We start from the raw sequence: 13312 nt of genomic DNA, 5'->3' as shown, positions 1-13312 counted from the left end.
GAGTAACAGTGACACTGAGTGTCACAGTAGACGATAATCAAAGACTTTAACAGTTCTTCCTGAAACTCTTCAAGACTGTTAAAGTATCCTTAAGTAAATTCTCTAGAGTTTGGAAAGTAACATATTTTTTAAGGCATTCTGTATAATATGCAGCTGTTGGTATCAGGACCATAGCATTGTGGCCCCTTGACTAGCACGTTTGCCTCACAGATGCTGTGTCCTGGGTCAGAATCTCACGGCTGTGATGGACCAGCAGGCCTTCCTAAAGCCAATTTCCTGCGTTGTGCCCCTGAAGTGGACTGGAGAATGAGTTCTGAAGATACATTGAGGGTGGGCAGGCTTGGTACTAAAGGAGTTTTGTGGCTGCAAGCTCCCATTCATACCAATTTCTAAATTTAATGTCAATCTGATGGAACTCCTCAATCGATCACATGATTCTCTCTAGAACTCGGTCTACTGTCTCAATAATAGACAGTAATTTTGACTTCTTGAAATTTAGAAAATTGCTTGCCACAACTTCATTAAAAAAATGACTAATTTGTAATTTTATTAACCAAGGATCACAAACAAAAAAAGGGGCATGAGTTGCCAGTCTCTTAGATGTGTATGCAGTTGGTATTATGAGAGTAAATCAATAATTGTCCACACTTTTGCAATAATTTTGTTTAGGTTGGTTAGACAGCTGTCCATGTGCCCATGTAGAATGTTGTGTCTGTGATCACAGAGGTAAAGTTTCAGTCTTGATCAGAACATTTCTCTAATTGTTTCCTAGGAGTAAACATGGTAAATCTGTTTACACCAAAGAAGAGCAGCAGCGATCCGCTTTTTATGGGCTGAAGACGTACCAGGGTCCAAAATCCCCATTGGTTTGTCAGAATCACGGCCCGGACCTGCTCAGTATTGTCATCAGCAGTGGACGTGAACGGGCGTCTTGCTCCTTCTTCAGGCTTAACACTTGTCAGATGATTTTTGAACTTCTCAATCCACTTGTAAACGCTCAACTGTGGTAAGACACTGTCTACATGTGGTGTAGTGAGAAGTCAAGCAAAATGACACCTTTTATAGGCTAACTAATAATATTACAATATGCAAGCTTTCAAGGCAACTCAGGTCCCTTTTTCAGGCATGATGTAAGTGTGTCTTACCTGAAGAAGGGGCCTGAGTTGCCTCGAAAGTTTCTAAAATGTAATCTTTTTAGTTAGCCAATAAAAGGTGTCATTTTGCTTGGCTTCTCACTTCATTCATAATGGCTAACACAGTACAACACCCTAGTGCCACATGTGGTGTAGAAAGTCTTCTGTGGATTCATAGTCCATAATAAGAGGATAACTGTCTGCTGCTCTTCTTTGGTGGAAATGGACAGTGGAGCAGTGGCCATGTTTACTCCCAGAAAACAACAAGAAAAACTGACTGATCAAAACTGATTTACCACTGGGACCACAAACGCAGAACATTTCCGAATGTGCATGGGGTAAGCTGTACAGCCAACCCAAACGAAATTATCACAAAAGTGTGGATATTGACTTACCCTCTCAGTAAAATGTTCAAGCTGAAGTACTCTGGGATTCTGATCCCCCAAGTCTGATTTGTTCATTCTTTCAGAAAAGTAAAATAAAGGCTGGCTGGGCTGAATTTGTGACACAGCAGGGTAACTAATACAAGGAACCAAATAATTTCATGAGAAACCAAAAATCTGCAGCTACTGTGTGACATTAACAAAATCCTTTACAAGTTCCACTTTATCTTCTATCATTTATGTTTTACAGTGTGACAGATTCGGGCTTTCTCGCACCCTTGTACCCTCAGACCACACGTCAGACACCAGATAAAAAGTCCAATTATTATTTATTATAATAATAATGTGCACAAAGCACTCTCCACTCCCAAATACTCAATAAACAATACAATACAATAATCCAATCCTCCAAACTCCCAGACGCTTAGTCACCTTGCCTCCCAACTCAGCTTGTCTGTCTGGGATTTCCCATAGTCCTTTATAGTTCTTGACCCAGAAGCGTTTCACCCTCTCTGACCATGTGACCTGGAACACTTCCGGGTCAGATAAAAATCCTTTTTTTTCTTCACACAGCAAGCACATCGTTCACATTGTCCACGTGACTATGACGTACTTCCTGGGTGTACGGCAAATAGTCTCTGGGCCTCCCTGCAGCGACTCCTGTCGGCCCCCATGGTATCCAGCAGGGCTGTGCATTAAAAGTCCAGTGTCCATAATGCCTGCTGGCATTCGGGGCACCTCTATGCTGCAAGGAGGGCTCCATCTGGCGGCCTGGGGGCACTGGCCGCGATGAACGGCCGGCCCTGTACCACAACAGTTATACATCATATGTTGATTTTGTTGCCTATCAAAAAGGCCTGGCCATGGTACTGCTGGGGGATATCTTGGCTGCAAAGATGTTGCTGGTAAAAAGAATCTTATTTTGTTCATGAAATTTCAGGGTGGCACAGTGGAAGCGCTACTGCCTTGCAGTTAGGAGACCCGGGTTCACTTCCTGGGTCCTCCCTGTGTGGAGTTTGCATGTTCTCCCTGTGTCTGTGTCGGTTTCCTCCCACAGTCCAAAGACATGCAGGTTAGGTGCATTGGTGATCCTAAATTGTCCCTAGTGTGTGTGTGTGCTCTGTGGTGGCTGGGATTGGTTTCAGCAGACCCCGTGTTAGGAAATAGCAGGTTGGATACTGACTGACTGAAATTTCATTGTTAACATTTTCAATGGTCTTTTATATTATAGCATACGTATTTTACCTGTCCTTCTCTGCTCTCCTGTCTTGCACATGCCTTGTCTTTATTCTGTCTCCCTTTCTTCATTACACCATATTTTTTGCAACTGTGTTTTTTGTAGGAATAAAGGCAAACAAACTTAGCGGTAATTCTGTTACAAAAACTCTTCAGTGGCCCTCGGCCTGCTTTAATACAGATGAGCAGTTACTTCCTGGCTGACGCAATCCTTTGTTCAAATACGCAAAGCTAATTCTCTTTAGCTCAACAGTCAGTGAGTACATCTAATAAGAAAGGTGCTATATAGCAATTATTTTTTCCTAATTTCATTTATGAGCACAAGATAGTAAAGTGGTCCTTCCACATATAGTGATCAAAAACTGAGAACCTACACTTACACAGTGAGAGGCATTATATAATCAGTCAGACTTAAATTTGTGCACATCCTTTCTGGGAGGTCACCATCATAAGGCACTAAAGCAAATACACAGAGATGTATCTTAAATCAACTTATAAGGACATAACTTTTCAGTTCCAGTTTTAATGCATTTCCCATTCATTTCCACTGGTGTTCTCGTGTACTGTACTTTGTTTAATTGCAAGAATTTTGTTGGTTCTGTACTGTATTGTGTGAGGCAATTTAATTCACTGTAAGGATCTTCAATAAGTACAGTAAGGCATCACCCTAAACAAATTCATTGAAGGATTAGGAGATCAACAAGATCAAGGCAATAAGAAAGTGTTATCAATGCATGACAAACAAGTTCTTTTATTTTATACAAGTCCTAGCCAATGCTGTTCAGCTAGAGATTAAGTATCACCAACATATGACACCTGTTCATTTACAGGCACTAAAAAGAGTTGTTTGAGAACAGGGGACACTGGGTGCTATCATGCAAAGATAATAAAAAAGAAACATGATATCTGAAAAAAAACAAGCTTGCTTGTGCATTGCCATGAGACCATGAAAACAAATCATCAGAATCAGAAAGCAACAAAGAACCAAACTGGAAAAGACATGATAGTTGTAAGCTTTTGAAGTATCCACCTTTCCATCATATGTATCATATATATATACATACATTTCCCCCTGCTTGCTTTGGTGCTTCGAACATTTTAAAGCCTGTGCAGCACCTGTCCTTTTGTCTCACTGCCTTGTCTCTCTTCTCCCCCAGACATCCTCTGCTCCTTTTCCGCTCCCGAGGCATGCCCCTATGAAGAAGATTTTCTATTCTTTTCATTGAGAGATGTAACTGTCCCCTCCGACTACACACGAAGCTCGATTCACTCCTGAGAGAGACTTATATTTGTTTGAAGTGTCTAAATAACGTTTCTGCCTCTAAAATCTCCTGTGCATCTGTGCAATTCTGTGACCCAAGCGTGACAGCGTATGTGGATTTCACTTTCACCAAACAACAAATCTTTTAATTCTCGCGGATGCGCCTCTTCATTGGAAAGAAACACTACTTTTCCCAGATGGCAACACAAATTAGATGATCTACAAGTCTATGACTTAAACTTTAAATCCAAACAATTTATTCAATCTGTTTTCACTGTTCTGTTATTTCACCGAGTAATAATTTGTTTGTGCTAATGCAATCTTAACTATCATTTTTTTTGAGACTTTTGAATTTTCATACTTCCATTATCTCTAACCTGCTTTGCATGTGTATCACGGCAACATTTTTGAATTCTTTACAACGTTCTACTTTGTCATCTACTCTTTGTCTCGCGGGATGTGAAAGTGTCTCTCTGAGAAACTCACACCTCGTCTCTCTGAAAAAGTCTCGTCTCATCCCAAGATTTTTTATATAATAGAGAGATATAATTTATATATAAAATAATATAATAAGCAAGCATACCGCGTGAGGCAGGAACAATCACTGACCGGGGCACCAGTTCATCGCTGATACTGCACCACTGAGTCCTGGCATATATAATCCATCCATCCATTTTCTAACCCGCTGAATCCGAATACAGGGTCACGGGGGTCTGCTGGAGCCAATCCCAGCCAACACAGGGCACAAGGCAGGAACCAATCCTGGGCAGGGTGCCAACCCACCGCAGGGTATATATAATCATTAACAATATACATTATTTAAATTAAGTTAAAAATGTATCTGTATAATGTAATATGTATACTTTAATACATTTCATCTTTAAAATATCAACAGCTCCACGAAGATAGTGCCTGTAAATCTAAATAGAAGCCAGTCGTCATCATCGGTAAATACTCTCTCTCTTCTATTGAATTGAATTCAATTCCTTTATTGTTATTGTATGGTACAATGAGATTAAATATGCAAATCCTCCATAAACTTATTTTCCTATAAAATAGTAAAATAACAACAACAATAATACTAATAATAACAGGATATAAAACAGCGAAAAATATACAATATGAAAGCAAAAGTGCCTCAGGTTGTGCAATATCATAACTGTATCAGTTATAGTGAGGTAATTGATCACTTCTACCACTTTCTTTTATGTGGAATCGCTCCCTGGACACTTTTTACTATTTTTACTACATGGCATGGAAAGTTATTGTCTATGTGCATTTTTATTACTCTTTAATTTAATATTGTTTGTTATCAGTATGCTGCTGCTGGAGTATATGAATTTGACCTTGGGATTAATAAAGTATCTATCTATCTATCTATCTATTATATTGTGCCTTTCACATCTATCTATCTATCTATCTATCTATCTATCTATCTATCTATCTATCTATCTAACTGTCTAATTGTACTTATAAGTACAAACAGTTCTACAAGGAGCACTTGATGGACGGATTGAGTGCATTTAGAGTACTTGGGATGAAACTGTTTCTGAACCATGAGGTCCGTACAGGAAAGGCTCTGAAGCATCTGACGAATGGCAGAAATTCAAACAGACTTGTGTCCATCACTGAGGCAGTGTGTGCTAAATGCTGTATACCGATAATTCTCTTTCCGATCAGCTGCTGTAGAGCTGTGATTCCACACTAAGATACAGTGATACTGTATACTGTAAGTACTCTGAGTGGTGCATTGAGAGGTACAACACTAAAGCAGTTATGGAATTTGGAATAGTTTGGCCATTCCGTGGACCATTATATTGTTACAGGTTAATTACAATCAGATGCCTTAAACTAATAAATGATATGTGGTTAATTTCAGTGTATTTGATAAAGCCGCGTCAGGAATGTGGATCTAAAAAAGAAAGGGTAACCGCACTGGAACATTAGTGCTGCTTTGACTCTGAGTGCCACCAGTTTGCAAAACCAAGTGGAGAACTTGCGTATGCCATAGGTTTGAGCTAGCATGAAAAAGTGTGTTTTTTTACGCCAAGATTAGGTTTTATACATCTCGATGTGAGCGTGGAAACGGGATTACACAACATATTTGTGTGTACTAACCGTTTATACATGAGGCTCCTGCTCCTTGACTGTCCCCTCTGAGCCCTGTCCCCCTTAGTTTTACACTTGGCACGAGGGACAACAAGAGACAACTGACTAGAAGATCTAAGCACTCTAGATGGCAGGTGTAAAGCACACAATTCAGATAAATAGGCAGGAGCAAGTCCATGTAAAGATTTAAAAACTAGCAACGAGATTTTAAAATCAGTTCAAAAACTGACAGGCAGCCAGTGTAAAGAAGCTAAAACAGGAGAAACAGAGTCATACTTTCTTGCCCCAACCAGAAAGCAAGCGGCAGCATTCTGGACCAACTAGAACCTGTGTATCAGGGATTTGTTAATCCCAGAATACAGCGAGTTGCAGTAATCAAGGCGAGAAAAGATAAAAGCATCAGTAGCTTTGTCAAGATGCCTAGAAGATAAAAAAGGCTTGATCTTACCTAAAAGACAAAGCTGGAAAAACCAACTCTTGACTACAGAATTAATCTGTTTCTCAAAAGAGAGGTTACTGTCAAAGATAACACCTAGATTGCGGACTTGAGGTTTGCAAAAGACAGAGAAAGGAAGGAAAAGTGGAAAAGGTAACACCAGAGTGGCACAGAATAGATTTATAGCCTATGAATGGACAGAGGGGAGCATCCACTTTACATGCTAACATTTTTATTAACACAAATGATGTCCTGAAAATGGGCTTTCTGGAGAGAGAAATCATGCAGCATCAGACAGAAAATACTAAAACTCCTCCAGGCTGCCAGATGTCAATAGGAGTGTCCCACATAACGGGGGTTTGGGGGGGTGGATGTTGCATTCCATTATGTAGGTGTGGGTAGCCTAACTGGTGCTACTGAGGTCTAAGCCTTTAAAGGGCAGGTCAGAATTTAATGGTGCAGTGATATTAACGGCTACGTTGGCTATTAAAAGGCCCGCTCTCTGCCAACCCAGAATAAGTTTAGAATTGCTAGGAAAGTTGGGCACTAAGACAGGAGGTCTTTCAGAAAAATTCAGAAAGCCACTCATCAGGGAAATGAATCAGTATATAGACAGACCCAATGGAGCTATAAGGGTTTGCTGTGTTTTTCTGGTTATCTTATTCTTTGTATTATTCTTCCGTTCATCCATCCATTATAGTTCATATTTGTCCCCCTTTTAGTTTGTCACACTATGCAGGAGCAAACCCTAGAAACGCAATCATGATGGGTTAACCTAACCTGAACATTTTTGAAATATGATAAGAAATTAGGAGTACTCAGAGAAAATTAACATAAACTCAATAAGCTTGTATGTCAGAATGGTGTATTGAACCCTGGTCATTGGAGCTGTGAGATGACAGTTCTAACTCCGGTGTCAACTGCCTTCAATAAGGTTCTTTCTTTCTTTGCAATCCACAGTAGAGTTCACTACTCACTAATATAATACACACACAGCAAATGGTGATAATAAACTTTGGTTTAGTGGGTCTGCAGCTTAACATTCTATTGGCCAATTTTTAAATAAATAATTGAATGGCTGGCTCGATCTCCATGGGTGTGCGTGTTCGAGCAGCTGCGGGAGGTTGGTGAGGTCATTGGGGCGAGACACACCTGCACCTGAGCTGCTTCATTGGCTTTCTGTGATGCACGAGTCCTATGGAGATAATTAAGTTGGCACGAGAACAAGGAAGAAAACAAAAACAGTGCAAGAAAGAACAAAGCCATAAGAACAGCATCAAGGGGATGGAAGGGACAGAAAGAGCAAGCAGGCCCGTGCAGTGAAGGGTGGCACGGGCATGAGTCCCACAAAGGATCAACACTCTAGGGGGAGACTGTCTCTTTACTGAATGTTAGTGAGGAGTGGGTGTGATCCAGAGGGAGTCATCCTAACCCACGAGGTAACCAACCCTGAGCGGTCTGGCCAACGAGTGGGTGAGCTGGGGAGATGAAGAGGGCGTTGCACTGGGCTTGCCTGACAAAATCTGAAGGACCCGATGACTGTTGGTTTACTCTTGTTTTTAATTCTGATTTTTAATCTTGTGTAATGTCACCCTTTTTTTTAAGGATTATTTCCTTATTGAAGAGAGTCCTTTACTTTTTGGACATTGTGTTTTTTGCTGGTTTTAATAAAAGAACCACATTTAGTTTTTGCACCCAACCCTTGCTTTGAGTGAGTGTCCTCATATGCTGGCGCATCCCTCAGGTACGTTATCAGTAGTGGCGGGTTCAGAAGACTCTTAGGATGTAACCAGCAGTGTGGTGCACACCTTCACTGTCATGTAAATACAATGTACAGTGTCACAGAATATATCTGTAGTGATGATGTACAGTCACTGCCATTAACACTACAATACACAAGTTTTATCATTAACAAAAACAATTCAGAATCAACAAAGATTTTCCTAACTTCTGTAAATATTTCCACAGTATGGAAAAAAAAGATCTTTACATAAATGACACAAATTAAAAGCTTACTTGACTTCATGGCATGTAAAAAGATTAACACGTCACTTTATTTTATTGTATAAAGCATATTTTGATATTTTCTGAAAGGCTTCTTAGTCTTAAGAATGGATTAGAATTAACCTTTGTTGAATAGATTAGAAAATATGGCTAAACAGTGCTACAACAACTCAGTATTGACATCCTTGTTCTTTTATTGATCTAGTTTCTGCCAAAACCACAAAAGATATGCTTACTTGGTAGAGGAGTGTTTCTAAAAATGTGATCTGTGTGTGCACCCCTAAATGACTGGCTTTCTGTCCAGGCTTGGACTCCAGTGCTGCTGCAATAGTGGGCCTTTTTTACAGTTTCAAGCCTAAAATTGAATAAGCAGGTTGTGTTGCGATGGAGGGATGAATTGAGCTTGTGGTCTTATTTGACATCTAGGGATAAAAATCTTTTGAAGCCTCTGAATTCTGACCATCTTCTTCATTAACGACCAGTTTTTGCTAGTGATGGGCCGCTCGATACTCAGGTTTCGACACTGTGTCGAGCTATCGAAGCACTGGAGATTGAAGCACTAAAGCCAACGTGGTCATTACACCAGTATATGCGCAAGACATTCCTCATTAAACGTTTTTACTATTCAGTGATTCCCAGATCTGTTGCTGATTTGTATTATTGATTTTCAAAAAGCAATGTGAGTAAAAGCGTGTGCTGCATAACTAATTACATTTTACAGTTGAAACTCTTTACATACACAATATAATTACAGTAGGTGAGTGTGCCCCCTGCCCGACTACGGTGCCCCAACCTTCCCTCGATAGCTCAATTCGCTCGCTATCCATACAAGCTTGTTAAATGGAGGAATAGAAAAAAAAAACTTTCACAAGAGGAGGATCAGCGACGCGAACCTGAGCGACAACACCACTGAGCCACCTAATCCGGATAATTAACGAGCTCTGCACAACTGAACTACTACTACTGTTCTTACTGCGGCGGTTGAAATATGTTGTTTGACATATGCACGTTAAAATGGTCTAATTGATACGAGAGTATCATTGTTGTATTCTCCTAATGAAGACGAAAAAATTATATTTATAGATGTATACTATATGACGTACGGTTTTGAACAAAATTAAGTGTTCCATAAAAAGGTTGAACGATTTACCTAATCTTTTAATATATATATAAAGTTGATATTTGACAATATACTGTATCTTTGACACTATGTATCAGACAAAGGAAATCACAGCAATCCACAAGAACAATAATTAATTCTCAGCAACTACCTGAATTGTAGTTTAACCATATCAACTGAAATGTGTAATGTCAATACGAATTACAAAATATAACTAGAGAGTTAAGTGTCAGATAGACTCTCAAAATATAGAGGTCAATGCCTTTCAGTGTGCTGAGGCTTCACAAAGATTCAGTAACCCGTGACCATGTCTGCTCGAAGCCCTGTCGTGATCCAATCTCGTTTGTACGCATGTCTGAGGCTTCGGAGCCTCGTCATGATCTCAGTGCTACGCATGTCTGAGGCTTCAGTAGCCCCGTCATGATCTCAGTAGTACGCATGTCCGAGGCTTCAGTAGCCCCATCATGATCTCAGTAGTATGCATGTCTGAGGCTTCAGTAGCTCCGTCATGATCTCAGTAGTACGCATGTCTGAGGCTTCGGAGCCCGTTCAAAGCCCATCATGACGCAATCTCAGTACTCTGAACAAGGCTTCGACTCATTATTTATTCATCGAGCTCCCGTTTGAAGTACATATAGCATCAACAGAGTTAAAAAACTCAACAGAATTCCCGTTGAAACGAAAGTTTGTAGATGATCAATACATGTTAAATGATCGTGCCCGATAATACGTTGTAGCAAAAAATAATTTTATAAATTATACATCATACAAACGCCGACTTGTTGAATGCATAATGCTGCAAAGAAGAGCTTTAGCAATACGGGTGACGACACATCTCTCACTATAATACTCTCATAAATATCCATTCTTCGCCTCATGCAACGTTTTCATGCAACACTGAAGGTATGTCATATAGTATTGTAATGACCCGGCAGTCAGCGCTAACAGCATGGTGCATTATGGGTATTTCTTTACAGTTTACTTTTTGTGTTATTTAAGCAAGGCAGTCGATTTCTTTTGCATTAGAGATGTTATATGTGTTTATGTTCAAGTTAGTTTGGGTGAGTTTGGTTCATTTGCAGCCCAGTTATATAAAAGTGTAACAGTTACCATTATGGAGAAAGATGTGTTGATGAATGACTTTGGCTATGGCCTTGCATGTATTAAGTTTTGTTTTTTTGACTCTCTGCTCTATTAAAGAGGTAAAAAAAGGACAGAGCTGTGTCTTGCTAGATATTCCATCTATGCAATTATTTACGGAGACACTCGGGGTCGTGCGGTGTATGGGACACGAGTGTTCGCTTACTTAATTAGCGAGGTACAGCTGCGTGTAGGTGCTAGCACCCTGCTCGCAAATAGCTTAGGGGAAGTTAGTAGCAAAGTTCAGCTCCGGTAAGTTTAATAACTCAACTACCAGTTATTACAGTATACATCTATATACTGTATAATTGTTTTCGTCTTCAGTACATACATGTATACATTCAAAAAATACATTATATACCATCTTCCTGAAAACAGTAGTGGTGCAGCAGTATCGTTACCGCTTCATAATAAAGCATACGTGGGTTCGGGTCCCATGTCCACCCCCTGTGAATTATGACTCTTAAGAGTCTGATTTTCTTTTTTCTTTTTTTTTTTTATTAAACAGCAAATTCCATCGTGGACCGGAAGCGAGCAAGGCGTGAACACTAGTAAAGATATATCAAATGGAAATGTGCATCTTGTTTTATGTCTATAACAAAAAAAATATTTGAGTAACGATTTCAACTGTTTTTGTAGTTGTTGATAGCGGGTTTAGCGGTTTAAATTTTTAAATATTAAATTGATAAGGTAGAATGTGTTCTTACTTTGAGTGTTAATGTGTTAGTAACTGAGATTGCGCCTCTATTACTGGAAGATTGCTTGGGAATGATACAGACTGGAGAACTATATGTTTTAGGAAATGTTTTATTATTGCACTGTGCTGTGACTAAAAAACTTTTTACTGATCACCTGTCCGGACTTTGAAGATGTGTTCACGAGGGAGGGATGCTGCTGTTAAAAGCAAATGTTTTTTTCAACAGCAGGTCCAGATGTGTTTATCCCGCTGCTTTTTTGTTTTTTGTTTCCTCAGCACTCAATCTTTAATGCCGACCTTGATATGTGCACTGCTCACATTGGAGTGTCCCGTGTGTGTCTGTGTGCCGGTGACTGATCTGCGCCGTGTCTCTCAGCCTCTCTGATGTGCTCTGGATTGACACCTTTGAATGTTTGGTGCAGCAGAGCAAATTCAACCTGATCTACCACAGTGGGTTTGTTATCACCTTATTCCAGCTTTTCTCAACCTTTAAGTATTTGCCACCTGAGTTTTCATAACAGTTTTAATCGCGCCCCCCGCCCCAACATTTTTTTGAAATGTAGATGCATATTTGATTATACCTACTTAACTTTTATCGACGTGTATCCAACTCTATACAGTATTTATTGTTCTATTATCAGAATGTAGTTTAAGTTCATTTGTTTTGGTTCCAACAGATGTTTTCTTTTTTTCACATCTTCGCGCCCCCCTTTTTGTTACTTCGCGCCCCACAGGTTGAAAACCACTGCCTTATTCAATGGAGGAGTTCCTGGACGTCAAATGGCAATGAATAGAAATGGATTAATGTAAATACGTGAGCTGCCATCCGCAATTAGACATCGCATTTTGATGCCGATTTTGGTGATTCCCGAACAGATCTCTTATGCGATCCTTTCATAGTATCTCTTAAAATTATTTAGTTCAAACTGGTTATAAAGATTTCAATTCTGATCATTTTTTTTATTATTGTTAATTTTGATGAGTCTTTAAGTCGGATCGAACTCGGGCTAGCACTACGTTCAGAATTTGAAAAGCAAGTTGAGCCATTGACGGCGTCATTTCTTTGTAGCTAATTCGTTACTTTCGTGCTCCACAAAATATTGTAAAGTATTAATAAATGAAATATTTCAATACTTGATCGAATAATAACAACTGATTTAAGGAATTGACCTTTTCTTTCTCAAATTTGCTTATCTATATCATGGCAAAGTACAGGGATAAACCTTTATTTTCCGTCTACTCCATTTTAATTAAATCAAACCAAAGAAAACATTTAAGGCTATTAAATGTGATCTCAAGAAAAGATGAGGGTTAATTCTAATACTAATAACAGGACCGATTATAATGATACAGTGCAAAAGTAAATACTAATTGAAAGAGCCGGGAATCCATGAGTGAGGCGCCTTATTTTAACTCTTGCTATCGTATAATGCATTCTGCTTGTCGGCGTTAGTTATATACATATATTTATATTTTTTAGACATCAGATACTAGAAGTTGCTGACGAACCCTTCTCTTCGTTGTCAGTCTGTAGCAGCGAAAAAATAAAAGCAATAAGAGTTATAACAGACGTCATGGAAGTGGATCATGAGTTTGTGTAATGTTAATGAAAATGGCCAGGAGGGGTCACTAGAGAGGTGAGTGTCAAATGATTCGAAGCTTCGATACGATTTCCGACACAATGCTTCAAACGTTTTGATGCTTTGTGAGGCTTCACTAGTTTTTGCTGCTAATTTACTTCTTTTGCCTTAATTTTAAATAACTTGACTCAGGCCCCTTGTTGTTTCTTTTTC

This window comes from Polypterus senegalus, chromosome 11 (genome assembly GCF_016835505.1).
Source record: "Polypterus senegalus isolate Bchr_013 chromosome 11, ASM1683550v1, whole genome shotgun sequence".
NCBI lineage: Eukaryota > Metazoa > Chordata > Cladistia > Polypteriformes > Polypteridae > Polypterus > Polypterus senegalus.
Note: the sequence above shows the minus strand (reverse complement) of the source record.